Source organism: Danio rerio, chromosome 22 (genome assembly GCF_049306965.1).
Source record: "Danio rerio strain Tuebingen ecotype United States chromosome 22, GRCz12tu, whole genome shotgun sequence".
Taxonomy (NCBI): domain Eukaryota; kingdom Metazoa; phylum Chordata; class Actinopteri; order Cypriniformes; family Danionidae; genus Danio; species Danio rerio.
Window position 1 is genome coordinate 18,556,312 of NC_133197.1, and position 19,477 is coordinate 18,575,788.

The following is a 19,477-nucleotide window of genomic DNA, read 5'->3' on the forward strand; positions in this document are numbered from 1 at the left end:
TAAAAACGGCAAAAAAACATAGCTCCTGGAATGTATTTTGCTCTCTCCATAAATGTTTATAGGGGTAAGGAATCAGAATGAGTCTGGGTTGGCTTTAGGGAAGATGCTGTTGAGTGGTCTAGTCGAGGGGGCTCTAATACTCTGAAACCTTCTTCCTGATGGCAAGAGCTAGAAGAGACTGTGGAAGGTATGGGTGGAGTCTTTAAAAAATACTAGGAGCATCGTAAAAAAAATGTCCAAATACAAATTCATATGTGTAATATCTTAAATACCATCATCTCTTGATGCATGTTTTCAATGCTTTAATTATAAATTATTTTAGTATTTAAGTAAGTCTGAAATGCAACTGTCCTTGTATCATGATGAAAAAAGGTGAATACGTTTGAAAAAAGATTCTGAATGACTCTTACTCATTTAATTTCACAGTGAAATAACACACTGCTGTCTGACACACTCCCTGCTGCCTGATTTTTTGCTGTGAAGTAAATATTATGCACTGAATCTCATATACTATTGCATAAAAACAGTCTGAAGTCAGTTATTCAGTCAATGTTTTATCAAAATGTGAAAACCTGCCAGGCTGCAGTTGAAATCAACCTGCAGATAAAAGTAAGACCCTGCTGGTGTTCCTAAATTAAAAAGATTCATTTTAATATACACAGTATGTCCAGCTTCACCTTGAGAGTTTAAAATTGATACCTTTTTAGTCCCAGCAGCAGATGCTGGCGATTCGTGCGTCATGACCTCAAAGAAAGTCTTCTAGCCAGCCCTCTGCATTATACAAACTATGACTAATATTGCTTTTACCTCGTCGCCGGTGAATAAAGCTCAAAGTGTTGTCCAATCAGATGCTACGTGTTAAATGATGGAATAATGTCTGTCTGAAATGGTGTGTGCTTTGGTACAAACCTTGATAAGCAAATGGATACAAGAAAGTCAAAGATCGCTGAAAAAAGCTTTTCAGATATCTCACCAAGGACAAATCTAATAATACCGTATATTTGAAAAAGAGCAGAATGAAAGAGAGCCAGAGAGAAAACATCTAACAGGCAAATAATTTCATTTAAAAGAACATGCAGTACAGCTGTACAATTATACGGTAAAAGATTGCAATCTTGTTTTAAACACCCACACAAACTCTTCCTAAATGGCAATGGTTTGGTTTTGTCTATTAACCCGTTGACAAGTAAACTCGCAGCAGATCTGCATTTGTGCTGCTGCTAAAACAAAGAGGGCACATGGAATGAAATATTGTCATTTTGGTGTTGATTCAGACTACACTTATCTTACGTTGCAGTCTTTGACGACATTCATGATGTAATTAGAAATTTATATCTGGAAACTGACTTCTACCAGAAAAACTTTAGGAGGCAGATAAACGATTGAACATTTATTGTGAATGGTTTGCATGAATGCGAATTCATTACGATCCTTTCATAAAGTTCTTTGGCGTAAGCCCCGTCTATAGTGCAGAACTCTGGATGAGCTGGCAGATCCTGCCTGAAGATGAAGGCAGGGCGAAGCCAACCCCCTGAGTGGAGACGAGGCCGACCTGGTGGTGGTGGGGAAGGGGGGGGGGGTGGAGAGAAACTTCCGCGACATCATCTGAGTACAGCGAAACAGATTGTTTAGATGGGCTTATATACATGGCTTGCTTTGTTGTTATAGGCTGACGAGATAATTATTATGAATGACGTGACATCTCAGTCTCCCTGGTAGAACTATAGCTAAAGCTTTCATTTCCAGAAAACTAAACAATAGTGGCTTTCGCACTAGAAGGCTCAGTTCCCAGGGACAACCCAGGCTCATTATTGATACATACCCCTATATACATTTCTGAAGATGCCACAATACATCCGAGTAAGTATGTTTTTTGCAGTACTTGTTTGCGCAAATCCACCAGAGGCCGCTGTGTATGCTTTTTCAGATCTCAAATTCCTCTCGCGAGTTCCATTTGCACCTGCTGTTCTCATGTAAGTCCACCAGGGGTCCCTGTTGACTGACTGACCGACCGACCATGATTTTTACCGTTTTCAGATCTCACCACATTCTCACTGTTATTTACTTGTTTATTTTATTTTATTTTTTTTTTGTTTTATCTGCTTTCTGGAGTCTTTTTTTTGCCAGACTCAAACCCAGGGCTTAATTTGTGCTGGAACAAGTTAAATCTGGATCCGGCAGTTAAAGGAAGGATCAGAAAAGATTATAGATATATGGGACTTTCTTAGAGCTTGAGGGGAACTTTACAGCACACAGTTCATGGATCAGTTTCTTCCTGCATTTCACAAGTGTAAGTTAGTGTGATTAAAATGGTTGCCTAATTGTTTTCTCTTGCTTGCAAATTATTTATTTAATTGTTTTTTGTTACTTGTAACCACTTGTACTGTATCTGGTATTGTGTCTAAAACCACGGTGAAAAAGTGACACGTGCAACTTTGTTTAAATGTGTCTTTGTTTAAATCCACTGCCATTGCTATGGCCACCATCAGCTGTTCCTATACACGTGCAGTGGTCAAGTTTAAAAAAAAATTTAAAATAGTTCACTGTGTGGATTAATACTGAATGTGTGTCACTGTTTTACTTAAGGTTAACAATATAGCAATATGCTGGTGTTAAATTGCATTGCTTTAATGCACTCCTGCATTGGGCTCACACATTTACTCTGCATTCTGACAACTTGATAAGTTAGATCAGGGATTACCAAACTTGTTCCTGGAGGGCCGGTGTCCTGCAGATTTTAGCTCCAACCCTAATCAAACACACCTGAACTAGCTAATCAAGGTCTTACTAGATATACTTGTAACACCTAGGCAGGTGTGTTGAGGCAAGTTAGAGCTAAACCCTGCAGGGACACCGGCCCTCCAGGACCGAGATTGGGCACCCCTGAGTTAGATAGTTGATCTATCATACGCTGAACGCAGTCAACCAATCACAACAAACTGGGTCATCGGACCAATCAGCGCAGATTAGCATCACGCTAACGAGGGGTTTCAAACAAATGAATCGCTGAACGAATCAAATAGGAGTCATTGGGATAATTACGTAAAAATAAATGCATATTATAAGACAATGAACGTGTTTTTGATCTTGCATGCATATCAGTCTGTTGTTGAAGACCCCCAAAACCAAAATATGACCTTTTTTAATGCATATTAGGGGATCTTTAAAACCTTAGGGATAGTGTAAGTACATAAGTCAGCAAACAGTACTAGTAGTTTCTAGATATTGTTTCATTTTGTGCCTTTAACCAAGAAAGAATCTAGGTGAAAGCACAGGAAAAGCCTTAGTTTGTTTGATAAGATATCTTTATTCATATTATTTACTTATTTGCTGATTACTTTCAAAGTGTATTTAGTTTTATTTCCAATAGAAAATTCTACATGTCACTTTATTAAACAAGAAAATTGTGATTCTGAGCTCATCCAGAATCCTGCAGCTCTACAGCGCAAGTTATTTTAGTTTAAACCTACAAGCTGCAGTGTTTTCTCAATTAAACTGAACTGATTGCCAGAGCAGATGTCCTCCAACCAAAAGTCATTAACTTCTGAGGGTGATTCGTTTGAGAGGAAAAGCTAATCACGAAAATGTTCTAAAGTCCGAGGAGAGCAGATTAGCATATTTAGCATGAAAATAAACAGAAATGAGTCACATTTTGAAATATTATCATGCCGAGGAACAATTCAGCCTTTACTTTCAGTCGGCCAAGGTAGGTAATGGGTTATTTTCTGACCATATGGTCTTTAACGTCAGCAACAAAATTACACAAGTGTGTGTGAGCACAGAATGTGTATATGTTTATGTTCCCTAACCATTACCTTGCAACAATAACAGCAAGAACTTTGCCAGTTTCACAGTGAGTCATCAGACCCGCTCAGTCCCAAACAGATGCAAATACGGTGTAAGGTAAAAGTTTCTTGATGAGGAATTCAGATAACAGCTGATTCATTCAGACATCATGGTCTTTATGAATATGTAAAGACTACACCTGATCCATGTTAATCATGCAGAATGTAAATTTCACTCTCACAAATGCATAAACAAGGATGTAAAGCCATAAAAGTGAAACGTTTCTAGGATTTGACTATATTCCAAGTTATTCAGTACTGCTAAGAACATAAAAAAGGACATAGACTCACATGCTGTGCATATGTAAAATATCTTTGTGTTTAACATTGCAGCTCAAGACAAGGACGTTTTCTGAAAGAATTCATTAAATATGCATATGTTTCAGCATGGTGCCTACATCCTACGGTAAATCCCCTTAACTCTGATATCTGCATGGAGCTGTGCTGTTAATTTTAAAGACCCGTCTGCCCTTTTTAGTTGTTTAAATATTTATAAAGTTTTTTTTTCTTCTGCCAACCTTTAGCTCATATCCTGCTCCTATTGATGTGCCCCTGTTATTGAAGGGTAATTTATTTCATAGAGGGAGACAGTAAATAACTGCTGCATCCTTGCTTATTCTGTATTATGGTAATGAAGTTGCATAGAACTAAAACTGATTGGATATAGTGAATAGGGCTTTTGAACAATTCTGGTTGCTTTACTGGTCCATAATCATTCATTCTATTAGGAAAGAAATATTCAGTATCTTTTTAAGACAAAAGTTTTCCCTGGCTAGTGTTCTAGAGGCAAATATTGTGTTTTTGTGGATAGAAGTAACTCTATTTATCATTATTTTTATTATTGTAAACCAGTATCTTCTGGCAGATTATTAGTTTTATAAAAGCAGCTTTCCTACAATGTAAATGTTAAACAACAGCAAAACCATACTTATATTTGTGTTATTAAGCTTTACTTTCTTAAGCGATTCTAAAGCCTTGTGTTCTCACTTCATACTTTCTGAGGTAATAAGATATACAAATAGCACACAGTGGTTACTTAAATTGAATATCAGTTACTTCAAAAACATTACTAGAAGTGTCCTACATTCATTTAGTCTGGGAGAAAACCTGTCACTCACATCACTTACCAACCACAGATACAGTGCTGATAGCCGTCATTCCGTGTTGGAGCTAAAAATACAGTCGAGAGCGTTTAATTCGTCTATGATTTTCACACCATTAACAGGTCGTCGGGTCGCTTCATCTCAAAACAGTGCGAGAGCGCGAAAGGTGAGAAGCGGGAAAAGCGCGCGCTCTCGCTCAGACACACTAACTCAAAGGCAGTCCTCGGCATGAGGATATTACACTTCAGTCATTTGTTGCCATGGCAACTGTGTCCTGACCGTCTGAGCTAGCAAGCTTACAAGAGTTGTGAACAGTCTATATATATTAAATTAGTTTTTTAGACTTCAATATGCTGCAGCTAGATATGAGAGCAATTGTCTTCTGTCCTCCATTCTTACTGTATTTTTATGATAAATTTCAAAACCGTGATTTAAGGAAAATTTTTGCCTGAATTTTTTTATTATAAATTTTTTTAAGCATTTTTGTATTGTCTGATAAACAAGTCAATTCTTCATTTGTTGGTTTAGTTTTTCTTTTTCTTCTTTTTTGTTGCTTTTTTTTTTTGCTAAGTCAAATAGTTTTCTCATGAGACCTAGCAAAAAGCTTTGTTACAAACTTGTGTGAAAAGATTAAAGGATACCCACAACTACTTTAAATGAGTACAAAATATTTTAATTGCTCTTCAGAGTACAAAAACTGCACAGTTTGATCGCTGTATCACAGATTTAAGTGCCTATATGCACTCTAGAGCAGTGGTTCTCAAAGTGGGGGTCGGGACCCCCCGAGGGGTCGCGGAGCAATGAAGGGGGGTCGCCTGGTGATTTCCAAAAATCTATTTATTTTTATTAACACATAAGAATTAACATATTTTATATATAACTATACTGAAAATAAAAATTGTCGTTTATAGTTACTATATACTATATAGTTACTATAGTAGCTTATAGTTACTAGTTCTATTGGATTGCGACCCCTGGGGTAATTACATTATATTAAAGGCAGCAATAGCGTCAGATGCATTTTGATTTTATAACATCAGGTTATACTTTCTGGCACATTTAAAGCACTGACACAAATTTAATTGCTGTGTCTGCTTCATTGCATGCAAGGTTTCTGTATTTATAACCACCTCAAAGGATATTGGGGGTCGCGAGTCACTGGCATTGTTATTTTGGGGGTCGCGGGCTGAAAAGTTTGGGAACCCCTGCTCTAGAGCAGTGGACCTCAACCACCGGGCCAAAGATGAAATCAATAATTATTTTCATTTTATTTATTAACTGAGTCTGAACAGTGTTTTATTTTGAAAAATGGCCATTATCTCTCGGTTACATCTATGTCACTTTCTTTGGAAAGTTTGTTTGCGAAGGGGAAAAGACCCATGAAGGAAAGACCCATGATCTGCCAAGGAATAGATCCACAACTTATTTGTTACTAAATCAGGTGAATCTACCATGGCTGTGCAAGAAGATAATAATAATAATAATAATGATAATAATAATTCTCTTACATTTATATAACGCTTTTCTAGACACTCAAAGAGCTTTACACAATGGGGGGAATCTCCTCATCCATCACCAGTGTGCAGCAACCAGGATGGCGCGATGACAGCCATATTGCGCCAGACAGCAGACCACACACCAGCTGATTGGTGGAGAGGATATAGAGTGATGAAGCCAATTATGATATGGGGATGATTTGGAGGCCACGATGTCGGAGGCCGGTGGGCAAATTTAGCCGCAGGGAATTTTTAATAACCACAGAGAGTCAGGACCTCAGTTTAACATCTCATCCGAAAGACCTCACTCATTGAGCAGTTTAGGGTCCCCTTCACTATACTGGGGCGTTGGGACCCACACAGACCACAGGTTGAGCGCCCCCTGTTGGCCTCACTAACACCACTCCCGGCAGCAAACTAGCTTTCCCATGTGTTTTCCCATCCAGGTACTGACCGGGCGCAGCCCTGCTTAGCTTCAATAGGTGACAATGTGAAAGTTGCAGAGAGTTGCTGGCGGCAAGAGTTTGCTCCCGGCGATCAACTGCTGGAGTTTGCAAGGACTGTTCACATATCTCGTCTTTTTTGCTCAAGTGCAAATGGCGTGCCCTTCCAGAGGCATCCAGCTGAATAAATCTTGTGAGCACACTACGAGACAAGAATTTTCCGATCAGCTTCAGCTTTATGGAATATGCACATTTCCTTAAGACTAATTATTCTCAGATAAATACAGAACACTGCAGTGCATTATTTTCTTTCCATCAATAAAACTTGTATCAGAGTGACAGCAATGTTTTGTCAGCTTTTTCTAGGTTGTAGGTCACCTAGCAAGCCCCCATCCACCCTGTCCACGGTAAAATTGTCAAGCGTTGATAGCTCTGCGGTGATGAAAAGGTTGAGGACCACTGTAGAGTATACTGTTTGCTTATTCTAACATAAAAAGGTAAGTATTAGTATACAGATGTTCAGTCCAATATAGGCCTAGTCAAAACTAGACACTAAACATTTTTCTGGGCCGTATTAATTTATTGATTCTTTATTAAAATGCAAAGCTGACAGAAATGAATACGGCCTAAATGGAGTGTCCGCTAACCTACATATGATTCAATCAACCCAGGGTCATTCTAATTACGTACCCCTATATATATTTCTGGAGGGAGCAAAATACATCCCAAGACATACGTTTTATTGCAGTTTTTATTTTCAGGAATCCACCAGAGGCAGCTGTGCATGTTTTTTGAGATCTCAAATGTCTCCCGCGAGTGCCATTCACGCCTGCTGTTCTCTTTTAAATCCACCAGAAGCCGCTGTTGACTGACTGATTTACTGACTGACCAACTGACTGATACTCCCACCCTCCCCCTTCCCTAAACCCAAGTAATAGCATTTTAAAAAGCATGAATTGCCCGCCCACCCCCTTCTCTAAACCCAACTGCAGTATTTCAAAAAGAAATCCAGAAAAAGCCCCCTGATTTTTACCATGTACCATGTTAGATTTTGTCACAATCTCACCTTGTTATTTAGTTGTTTATTTTAGTTTTTTTGTTTTTGTCTTACCCGCTTTCTGGAACAGTTCTTCACCGGACTCGAACTCTGTTGTCGCAGTCAATTTCGCTCTGCGTCTCAAGTCTGCCGGAGTCCATATGGAGATAAAGCCTGATTTATACTTTCACCTGGCTCTTCATAGCGAACCTCCGCTGACTGCTCACACACCTCCCAAAAAAGACGAGGCATTTATCCTTAATGCGTTTGCCATTGTGATACTCTGACAGGGAGCGGTCAAAAGAAACTGACAGTAAAATCCAACAGATAAACAGAGAAGTATAAAGTTTCTGGAACTATGTTATATCATTAGTATTGTTCAAGATTTTTAAACTAATTATTTTTATCAATTATTTTAATGATTATAAAGACTACTGAAAAATACTGACTTTTTATTTAACCCACTCAACAATACACACATTACTGTCTGGCTATTTTTTTATCTACTGATATGCTAAAACAGCAATAATGGTCCAACATTCCTGACCATTATCACCAATAAAGCCTAGAAAAACAGGCCATCAGTATATTGTAAACCGATAGGTTCAAATATTCCTTTCCAGTTATCAAATAAAGAATTTGTTAATTATTTTTTAGTTTTGTAACTAATAAATTGTTTAAATTCATGTTAACCTATGAATGGTGGAAAAACATATTCTGTTATTGTGTATTAAAACCACCCAGGTCTCCACTTTTGCCATGGTCTCTCTTTTTGGTTTTAACAAACTTATCCTTCAAATTTTTCCAAGCTTTTACAAAAACTGTCCTCCTTTCCCACAGCTGTTGCAATTTCACCAGGTTCTCCCTATGAGCACGCATGGACAGATCATAAAGACGCCTGTACAGTTGTACCTGTTTCAGACAAAATCTCCAACAAAGGATTCATATTTAATTAAAATGAAACGCAGCGCCATGCGAACTGGTCGCTCAAGTTTTAAAAAAAATTGTATGCTCCACCAGCTGAAATCCTGTCACGTGCACCCAAATCGAACTAGCAGACAGATCGAATATAGCCAGGCTTAAGTGGTCAGCTGGTAAGCGAGAAAAGAAACGGTGTCAAGCGTTCGATTTAAAGATGAAATGCAGCCGTATGTATCTCTGGCTACATAATTCACTATCTCCAGAAACGTATATAGGGCTACATTTTCAGAATGAGTCTATATTGGATTCAATCATAAGATTGTGCCAAAATGTCTAAAATAGCACCATGAGAGACAAGCATAAATATAAATGCAAACAAAGTCACTGATGGTCAAATGATTCGAAGTACCCAAATGAGTATGTGTTATTAGTTTAAGTGGTTGTTTTTCAGGAATAACATACCTTCTAATGTCGCGACTGACCAATCAGAATCAAGAATTCCAGACATCCATTTAATAAAAACATATCTGCAGTAATTATGTTACCCTGATAATTATTGCACACTCCACAGATGTGACAAAGTTGTTTACTCTGAAATATAATTTGTTTATTTGTTCAACCACAGAGTGATACTGATTCAACAGATACAACAATGGTGTAATGCAGATTTTTTTTTTATTTGCCTCGTTTTGTATTGAGGGTCATTTTCAAGTATGCCATGAGTAAGCCTGAATGCTTTGTCGTGATATCCCATCAGTGTTTCACAATAGTCCCTACACCCCATTATTCAACTAAATTAGTCCTCGCTGTCATCTATGATTGTCTGTTGTTTAAATAGGAAACAACACTGCAATAACTCCCATTAAAACATTCAGTCAGTCTCTAATTACAATGTTTGAGCAGCGTCGTGTAAAAATGAGTTGATTTGTCACAGTTATTTAAGCTATCAATCATGCATTAACAATATCTGGCAGAGAAAATAAAGGGAAAAAGGCATTTCTGCTAATAAAGGACTACAGCCAAGATCTAAAATCCATTTGCTAACTGTCTTTGCCCTCTTGACCTCCCTGCTTATGTTCAAACACCCGTTGCTGTAGCATCTGAAGGCAATCTTAGCGCCTTTTGCTGTAGATCAGTGCTATGATCAACACATCACGACTCACTCTCATCCTACACCCACTCATTTCAGGCACACTAGCATATAGTACTTCAGTTTGCAGAGTGTCATAGAAGGTGCTAGTGCCATAACAGTGCCACCTACTGTACAGCTGGTGATATGTGGACACAGTATTAATCCCATCCGTCATCTGCACCTTTCGCACTTCCAGACTCACATTTTATGATTAAATGATCATTCTTGTGCTGTGTTCAGAGTCACAAACAGCGTGACTCAAGATATGTCATGTTCACACAATAGCAGATTACAGTATTACGGTAGCCACTGTATGATGATAGAGCTGATAACTGATGTTAATTGTTGTTGGGGCGACAAAATTATTAGCCTTCCCTTGATTTTTGGGCTTCTTTTCAAGTGTTACCCATTATATTACTTATATTATATTTATATGTTTATATTACTTTTAACAGTACTTGAATAATGGTTTATTGTAGACTAACCGTTACTTTATTATGAATTAATGATGAGTTACATTGCTTGTGGTCATTTAACAGACTGCAAAGATTTTGGTCTTTGGTGCTGGGGGAAATGGAAAAGATCTTTAACATGCAGCTGGATTTTGACCCAGTTTCATTGACTTTAGGAATACCTAATGGACACTTTTTTTATCAGCTAATAAGAAATTGTATAATATATAAACCTTTGATTGACGAAAAATATTTTACCTAATTGGATAAGTGATAAATCTCCATCACTTTAAGATTGACACAAGATCATTTTTGAGTTACTTTATACATTTCTGGAGACCGCACAATATGTCCCAGGAGGTACACTTTTTTGCCATTTTATTATTACGATTTTTTGCCATTTGCGCCTGCTGTTTTCCCATAAACCCACCCGAGGCTACTGTTGACTGACTGAATGGCTGACTCACTTATCGAACAATCGACTGACCCAACCTCCTTCTTCCCTAAACCTAACCAATTTTATTGATTGACCCGTGCACCCACTTTCCACAAGCCAAACAACAATTTTCATTAGCAATCCAGAAAAAGAAAAACCCTCCTTTTCCAGAAAAATAACTGGAGAAAATAAATGCAAGACATGTTCATATAGGACACTATTAACAAGGCTTTATGAAACCATTTTTTAAAAATTGGGCACAAAAGGGTTTGTCATTTTTCTAACTTAATTCATTAGACTATACTAGCTGTTGTATGGATGTTAAAGGTACTCATAATTTTAATTCAATATAAACATAAGTTTAAACATTTAAGGCAACCATGTAAGACTGGGCACACACCAAAAGCAAACTTTGATGATTTAAAATTGATTTCTCCCCTTCCAATAGTCCTAGTTAAAGTCCTGATTGTCTTAGTTGTTCTAAAAACTATTTTATTCAATTTCCTTTTGTGTTTGATGCATAAAAAGTGGTTCAATATGTTCAGAAGAATGTTGGACTTGCTCAGATCATGAATTACAACATGTTGAATATTTACGATCAGAACTCAAATGCGCATACAAGCTGGAGATTAGCACATGAAACTAAGCAATATCCAATCAGGAAGCACGATGACAAAAGATAGAAACATAACAAACCCAGTCATGCTGCAGCACTAAGTGAAATGGATTTGAGCAGCAAAGATGGAGGATCAGCTTGTCGATTTGCGGCAATAGCTCGAATGTCTATTCAGTTATTCGTTCATATATGTCCACCATGTTTATTCTCAAGTCTCAAGAGATTTCCTGTGTTCACATTCGAGACTCTGGTTGAAAATCTGTTGGTTTTTGTCAGATTGTGGCACACTATAGGAGCAAAATGGCAAAACTGAGATTTTTTTTTTGTGCTTATATTTGTGGTTTTTAACTTAATAGTCTTTTATATAAACTATATAAGTTTTACCTAATCTATTTATCTTTTTTACAGTAAACAAGGTAGGTAGCATGTGTCTTATTTGGGTCCATGTCAATTGTCCTTATGCATCAAAAAGCCAAATTGAGGTTTGTCTCTTCTAGGACCACTGCTGATAATTTCTCACCAGTTTTTTTTTCCAGGAGCAACTGAAAACTGTGGCTTCAGAGATTTTCTAAACTGGACTTGGTGCAGGCCTGGATTGGCTAATCTGGAGCACCAGGAGAATTTCTGGTGGGCCAGTCTGTGTTTTTTTGGCTGTGTGGGCCGGTGACCATGTTGCTGTGCCACTGAGTTAAAATACGGATTCTGTTCTAGGCTGAATGTACTCACAGCAGCCCCACTCTTTTTATTTATTACTTCGCTGCAGCCTTTATCTCATAGCCCCACTATTTTTTACTTATTATTTTGCTGTAGTCTTTTCCCGTAGCCCCTATCTTTTTGTTTAGTATTTCTTGTATCCCAAATCATTTTCATTTATTATTTTTTGACAGCATCATTGACAAAGTACAGTTGAAGGTAACACTTTATTTTGATGGTCCATTTGAGTATTAGTAGACTGTCTGTCTGTTGATACTGCTCCTTTAAGATACATTTAAATGAGTATTAGAAACTTTACAAGTACATCTCAACTCAAACTAACCCTGACCCTAACCAAGCAGTCTACTTATAATCTAATAAGAATTAGCTGGCATGTAGATGCAATGTAACTTAAATTTAACAAATGGACCATCAAAGTAAAGTGTGACCAAGTGCATTAGTTGTTGATGTCGCAGTCGATGAAGTAATTATCTTTTCACTCGACTCGTACCTTGCTCAAACAAGCAAGTTGTTGTTGGTGATATGCGAGAAAAAATAATAGAAGCTAAAAATGAATAGAAAGTGAAACTGACCAGGCCAAATGTACTAAGCTGAGTATCTATTTCTATATCTATTTCCAGCGAGAATACAAATGAAGATGTTGAGATGTTCAGTAAGCTAACATTACACCAGAGCAAAACAGCATTTTCTGCAAACCATTATTTATGCTTATTCATTCATTTTCTTGTCGGCTTAGTCCCTTTATTAATCTGGGGTTGCCACAGAAGAATGAACCACCAACTTATCCAGCAAGTTTTTACGCAGCGAATGCCCTTACAGCTGCAACCCATCTCTGGAAAACATCCACACACACACATTCACACACACACACACACACACACACACACACACACACACACACACACACACACACACACACACACACACACACACACATCACATATCACAATGTTGAGTTAATTTTTAAAATTAAATTTAAATGACACTTTTTAACCCAACGTCTGAATATTTGTCTGAATATGACCCCACATAGAGTCTAGATTAACATACACATTAAATATTAAAATGAATAGTTCACTAAAGGACTAAGTAAGTCTACAATTTCTTCCAAGAAGGTTCTGTACACTGTGAAACCCCAACAGTTAAGGTGAGTCAAACCATTTGAAGAAAACTGATTGCAAAAAAATAAAAGTAAAAAAACATTTAAGTAAAAAAAAGAATCCTAATGAGTACTGTAAACTTAATCCATTTGAGTAAATGAAGTATTTTGAGCACAGTAAAATTCAGTAAATGAAGATAACTCAAACCAACTGAGTACTGTAAAACCCAATAAGTTAAGGCAACTCAAACCATTTAAGGAAACTGATTGCAACAAACCATTTAACTTAAAAAAAATCGATATTAGTTCTATGAACTTACTCCATTTAAGTTGAAGTAATGAGGTATTTAATTAACTCATTACCTTCAACACTGAGTTCAAAACTCTTTTCAAATGAGTAGAATTAACTTTCAGTAAATTTTTATGTTAACCACACTCATTTCAATTGATTAAGTTGACTGTTGGGTTATAAGTGTAGTTCTGTTATCTTAAAAGTTTTATTAGTAACCTTCTGTTAAAAAATACCTCAAACAGTATATTAAAGATGATGTAGGCTACTATCATAAATATATCTTTTGTTTGTTTTGGGCAGAGCTCATTATTACCCTCTACAAATAGATGCCCTCTCAGTTGTTTACTTTGTCAATTGTGAAATGTGAATGATGTTTGTGTCCTCTTTAATGGCATACAGTGTAAAATGTTTCCCGTCGCCCCGAGGCTCTCAGCCAGGCTTCCCGCTAGTTTGCTGTCGTTTAGTTCGCGTTGCGTCAGAGCTCGTCCTTTACACTTTACAGCAAGATGGCATCCCACAGTGAGGCAGGCAAAGAGGGATTAACTCATCCATCAATGAACAGCTGGAGGGACTTTAAATGGCCATTTAGAAGGAGTGCAAGGTGTGTTGGTGTGAGTGGGTGTATGAATTAGTCACACACGCTTCCTCTTTGGTAGATTTTTCAATCAGCAGCAAACATCGATACCGTGTTTGTCTGACAAAAAAAATCGAATGAAACTTTGATACTTAAATCCTAAAATGTTGACTTTGTTGATCACAGCACAATGTTTATGATCAAATTTGGGCTTTTAATGGGACATTGTGGCGTTTGCACCAATTCCCAGTTGAGCTTTTATTCAGCATCACACATGCGAATCAAAGCTTTTATCTCATTATGCAACGAAATGAATCGTGTTTATTCTGTTTTGATAAAATCCCTAAAATCAAATGAGCAAACATCATTTCAGGAAACATCACATCCAATATAATCGTGTTAGCAAAATATCATTAATTTGTTTAGACTGTTTATTGTTAAACAGTACTAGCCTCTAATCAAAGATAATACTGAGGTATTGATAATTAATTAGTTTGATGCGAAAAGCACATGCATATCTCAAGGACGTTCAGTGGAAAAATATTTCGGGTTGCTCTTTTGTCAAGGAATGTGTGCTTTTGGTGTTATTTTATACAGGCAAATGTGTTATTTGTTTCATGTCTAGACAGGAGTTAAACATTCAATCTTGCTTCATAAAACTACAAGTAGAGGGCAGCATTGCTTAATAATGAGGCTTAAATCATAGTTGTACCAGTAAAACTGTTAAAGTGTAGCTCTAGTTTGAGCTTGCTTTGACTTATAATAATAATAACAATAATAATAATAATAATAATAATAATAATGTACTATTGTTATTGTTGTAGTTGTTGTTTTAAAATTCCAGCACATTCCATTCTAGGAAATTTCCAGGACAAATGTTTTATTTTATTATTATTATTTTTTGTTGTTGTCGTTGTTTTAGTGATATTAGCGAACCAATAATTTGACTGTAATGATAATTTATTTACTTGCTCAGATTTTACTTTAAGATATACAATTGAAGTCAAAATTATTAGCCCCCCCGCTTATTTTTTCCCCCAATTTCTGATTAACGTAGAGCAGATTATTTCAACACATTTCTGAACATAATAGTTTTTAATAAATAATTTCTAATAACTGATGTATTTTATCTTTGCCATGAAGACAGTAAATAATTTTTTACTAGATATTTTTCAAGACACTTCCATACAGTGTAAAATGACATTTAAAGGCTTAACTAGAACAATTAGGTTAACTTGGCAGATTAGGGGTAATTAGACTATCAAAAAATTATAGCTTAAAGGGGCTAATAATATTGACCTTAAAATGTTTTTAAAAAATTAAAAACTGCTTTTTTTTTCCAGCCGATATAAAACAAATAAGACTTTCTCCAGAAGAAAAAATATTATACTGTGAAAATTTCCTTGCTCTGTTAATTTGGAAATATTAAAAAAGAAACTAAATCAAAGGGGGCTAATAATTCTGAGTTCAATTGTACTCTGCTCATATCTAAAAACGAATTTAATATTGTTTGTAAGGCCATCTCCTCTGTAATGCTTTTAAGAAATAATAATAATTCAATGGTTTCTGTGTGTCCCCCTAGATCTGAATCTACAGTTCTTGGACTTGTTTTTTTCTCCACTAAAAAAATCCAATCATAAAATCAGGTCTTAATTTTTAGATCTTGTCATCTCAAATCACTCTTCTATTTCAACACTTTGGATGATATTAAATGGTCGTATGTTTGGTCACTCCTACAAAAAAATTAACTAAGAAAATTAAAGGAATATCTTTTTAAATTATTCGTAGATTTGTTTCCAGTTAAACATTTTTTTTTTTTTTTTACAGAAATTCAAAAATGACATTGACATCTCCTGCTCTTTCTGTGAGCCTTCTTCTGAATCTGTTGCTCACTTGTTTAGGGATGTCCTTTTGTTAAATCTTTTTGATCTGATATGAATTCTCTTTCACAGGTTTGTGGTGATTTTTCTTTAAGCTATAAGCATATTATTTTGGTTTTATAATAAGGAAAATCAATTCCTTAATTCAACTTTTTGTATAAACCTCATTTTATTTATTGGAAGGTTTTACATAATAAATGCAAATATACTCAACGTAAACCAAATTTTGTATTTTTAAAACGTGAATTGGAACTGCACGTAAAAACCCTTACAGTCTCATAACAAGAAAACAATTCCAACTTATAAAACATTATTTAATATAGCTTTATTTAATATTCTGCATTAATTTGTATTATTTTTTCATGTGCCCCCTCTTATTTATTTATCTATCTATTTATTTATTTATTTATTTATTTATTTATTTATTCATTGTTTCTTCTTTTTCTTTCTCATTGTCTTTCTTTTGCTTTACTTTTATTATATTTCTTTAAATTTGTCACATTTTTCTTGTTGCAAAAAAGTAATATTTGTAATGTTTGTACTATACTTCTATCTGTTGTTTCTGCCCATTGTTATTGCTATAATTAATTATTTTATATTATAAAATGTTATCATTTCCAGATTTATATTTAATAATTTGTCATTAGTTTTTCCATATATATATATATATATATATATATATATATATATATATATATATATATATATATATATATATATATATATATATATATATATATATATATATGTTTATTTAGTTTTTATTTTTTTAATTGATAGCACTATCACAATTTCAATTCTATTTTATCATTTATTATAATATTTAGTATTGTTAATACTACTACTAATATTAATAGTAATACACCAAAATAATACAATTAACCTAGTCTTTGTGTTATTATTATTATTAATATTGTTGTTGTTGTTGTTATTTTTATTATTATTTTTTTTATTTCTCAATTCAATTATTCAATTACAATATTTTACCTGAATTAAATTAACATCAATTTTAATATTATTTTAATCTTATTATAAAAATAACATTGAAAATAAATTCTAAAGTAAAATAAAAAAATAATTCTTAATAAATTTCCAGAGATTACACAATGGAACCATTTATATTTGATCGAACAATTTCTAAATATACAAGTAAAATAGCAACCCAGGCTCATTCTGAAAACATACCGCTATTTCATTTCTGGAGAATGCATTCCAGGAGCTACATCTTTTTGCAGTTTTAATTTTCACAAATCTACCAGAGGCCGCTGTGTATGCTTTTTCAGATCTCAAATTTCTCTTTAACATTTGCACCTGCTCTCCTTATGTAATTCCACTAGAGGTCGCTGTTGACTGACTGATTTACTGACTGACCTACTCTCCTCCTCCTTAAGCCCAACCAATAGTGTTTTCAAAAGCAACAATTGACCCGAACACCCACTTCCTTAAGCCCAACTGACAATTTTAAAAAGCAATCTCGAAAAAGTATTGTCCTGATTTTTACCAAGTTTTTAGATTTTACCACATTCTTACCCTGTTATTAACTTATCTATTTTATTTGTTGCATTTGTTTTTGTCTTACCTGCATGGTCAACTCCTTTTTGCGTCTCAAGTCTGCCGACATACATGGCGAGCTACTGGACAAACTGGTAATAGCAGGAAAGCCATGCATACAGAGGTAAGCGATTAGCTGAAAAGTGTGAAAAGGAGTGTTTGTTTTAAAGAAGAAATGCAGCCATACAAACTTCTGACTACATAATTTGCGCTCTCCAGAAATGTATATAGGGCTACTTTTCGGAATGAGCCTATGTTGGAACATAGTGTACTACTAGTAGTAATAGTAATAGTATGTATCTGACATTTGGCTTGTTATAAAAGAGTGTTTTATTTTCAATATAGCACATTTCTCCTCTGAAGACAAAACATATAACGATCGTCTTACTTTTCAACCACAGAATAAACGAATGGCAACTGTAAAAACATTCATAGTTCACATTCTGTGCTTTTTACTCTCCCTCCTGCCAGGATCTGACTGTTTTCAGATTTTGGCATATGATGGTGTCACATTGTACAGTCGTTGTATGTTTTTCATCACTGCAAATCAAAATCAGACTTTCGGTATGCTCTTGCATTCATTTTCACAGCTCATAAATATTACGATCTGCTATGAGGGAGGGGTATTTATGACACTTGTGAGGACAATAACCATAAAAATTAAACACCACTGTAAGTTTAATAGCTGAGTACACATCATAAAAATATCATTAGAATACCCATTAATTGTTTTTATTTTTACAACTAATGACCGATAAATAAAGTCTACTAGAATCTAATCTGACTGAAAGAGCTTACACATTTAAAGGGACAGTTCATCCAAAAATAAAAAAAATTGCTATAAAAATGGAGGTTCATATTTTAGAGGACAATTGTGAAGGATTTTTAGATTTTAGCTGAAACAGTGGTATTTGGTGATTCATAAAATGCAAGTCAACAGAAGATCAAAAACATTTAGAGGCAACATAAAATGAATACTTACAAATAAGCTCAGACGGTCAAGGGTGTAGATTACATGCAATCATTTTGCATTATAGGAATAGTTTCTGGCACAGACCAATCAATTCAATTCATTAGAATGTTCATTTATTTTATTTTCGCCTTATTACCTTTATTAATCTAGGGTCGCCACAGCGAAATGAACCGTTAACTTATCCAGCACATATTTTACACAGCGGATGCCTCTCCAGCTGCAACCCATATCGGTGCAACCCATCACGGGGAAACACCTATACAAACTCATTCACACACATACACGTTCAGCAATTTAGCTTACCCAATTCACCTACAGCACATGTCTTTGGACTTGTGGGGGAAACCGGGGCACCCGGAAGAAACCCACGCAAACACAGGAAAATCATGCAAACTCCAGACAGAAATGCCAACTGACCCAGCTGAGGCTTGAAACAGCCACCTTCTTGCTGTGAGGCGAAAGCACTACCTACTGCGCCACAGTGCTGCCCGAATGTATGTAATTTTATAGTGTATCATTAGGTCACATTCAATGTATTAATTTTATTTTGCCTGTATATGTTTTTGTCGACTCTCAGAAAGCCAGCAGCTGCTGACTTGCATTTGGTACAGACACTAACATATTTGTCAATCTTGACTTGAACAGCTTTAAAGTTGCACTAAAGATCCCGAAACACACATGCAGCCAATCAGCAGTCTAGAGTAATGATTGTTGTATCGGTGCATATTTGTTTTGCTGCTTTCAAATATCAATATTTTTTGCAAAGTTTGCTTAGTGGACCTTTAAATGTTGGATGAATTTTAGAAAATTCTATCCACTTCGAGACACATTTTACTGTATATGCAAAAATGTTGTATCATATAAGCATTTCAACCCAGGCTCATTCTGAAAATGTACCTCTATATACTTTTCTG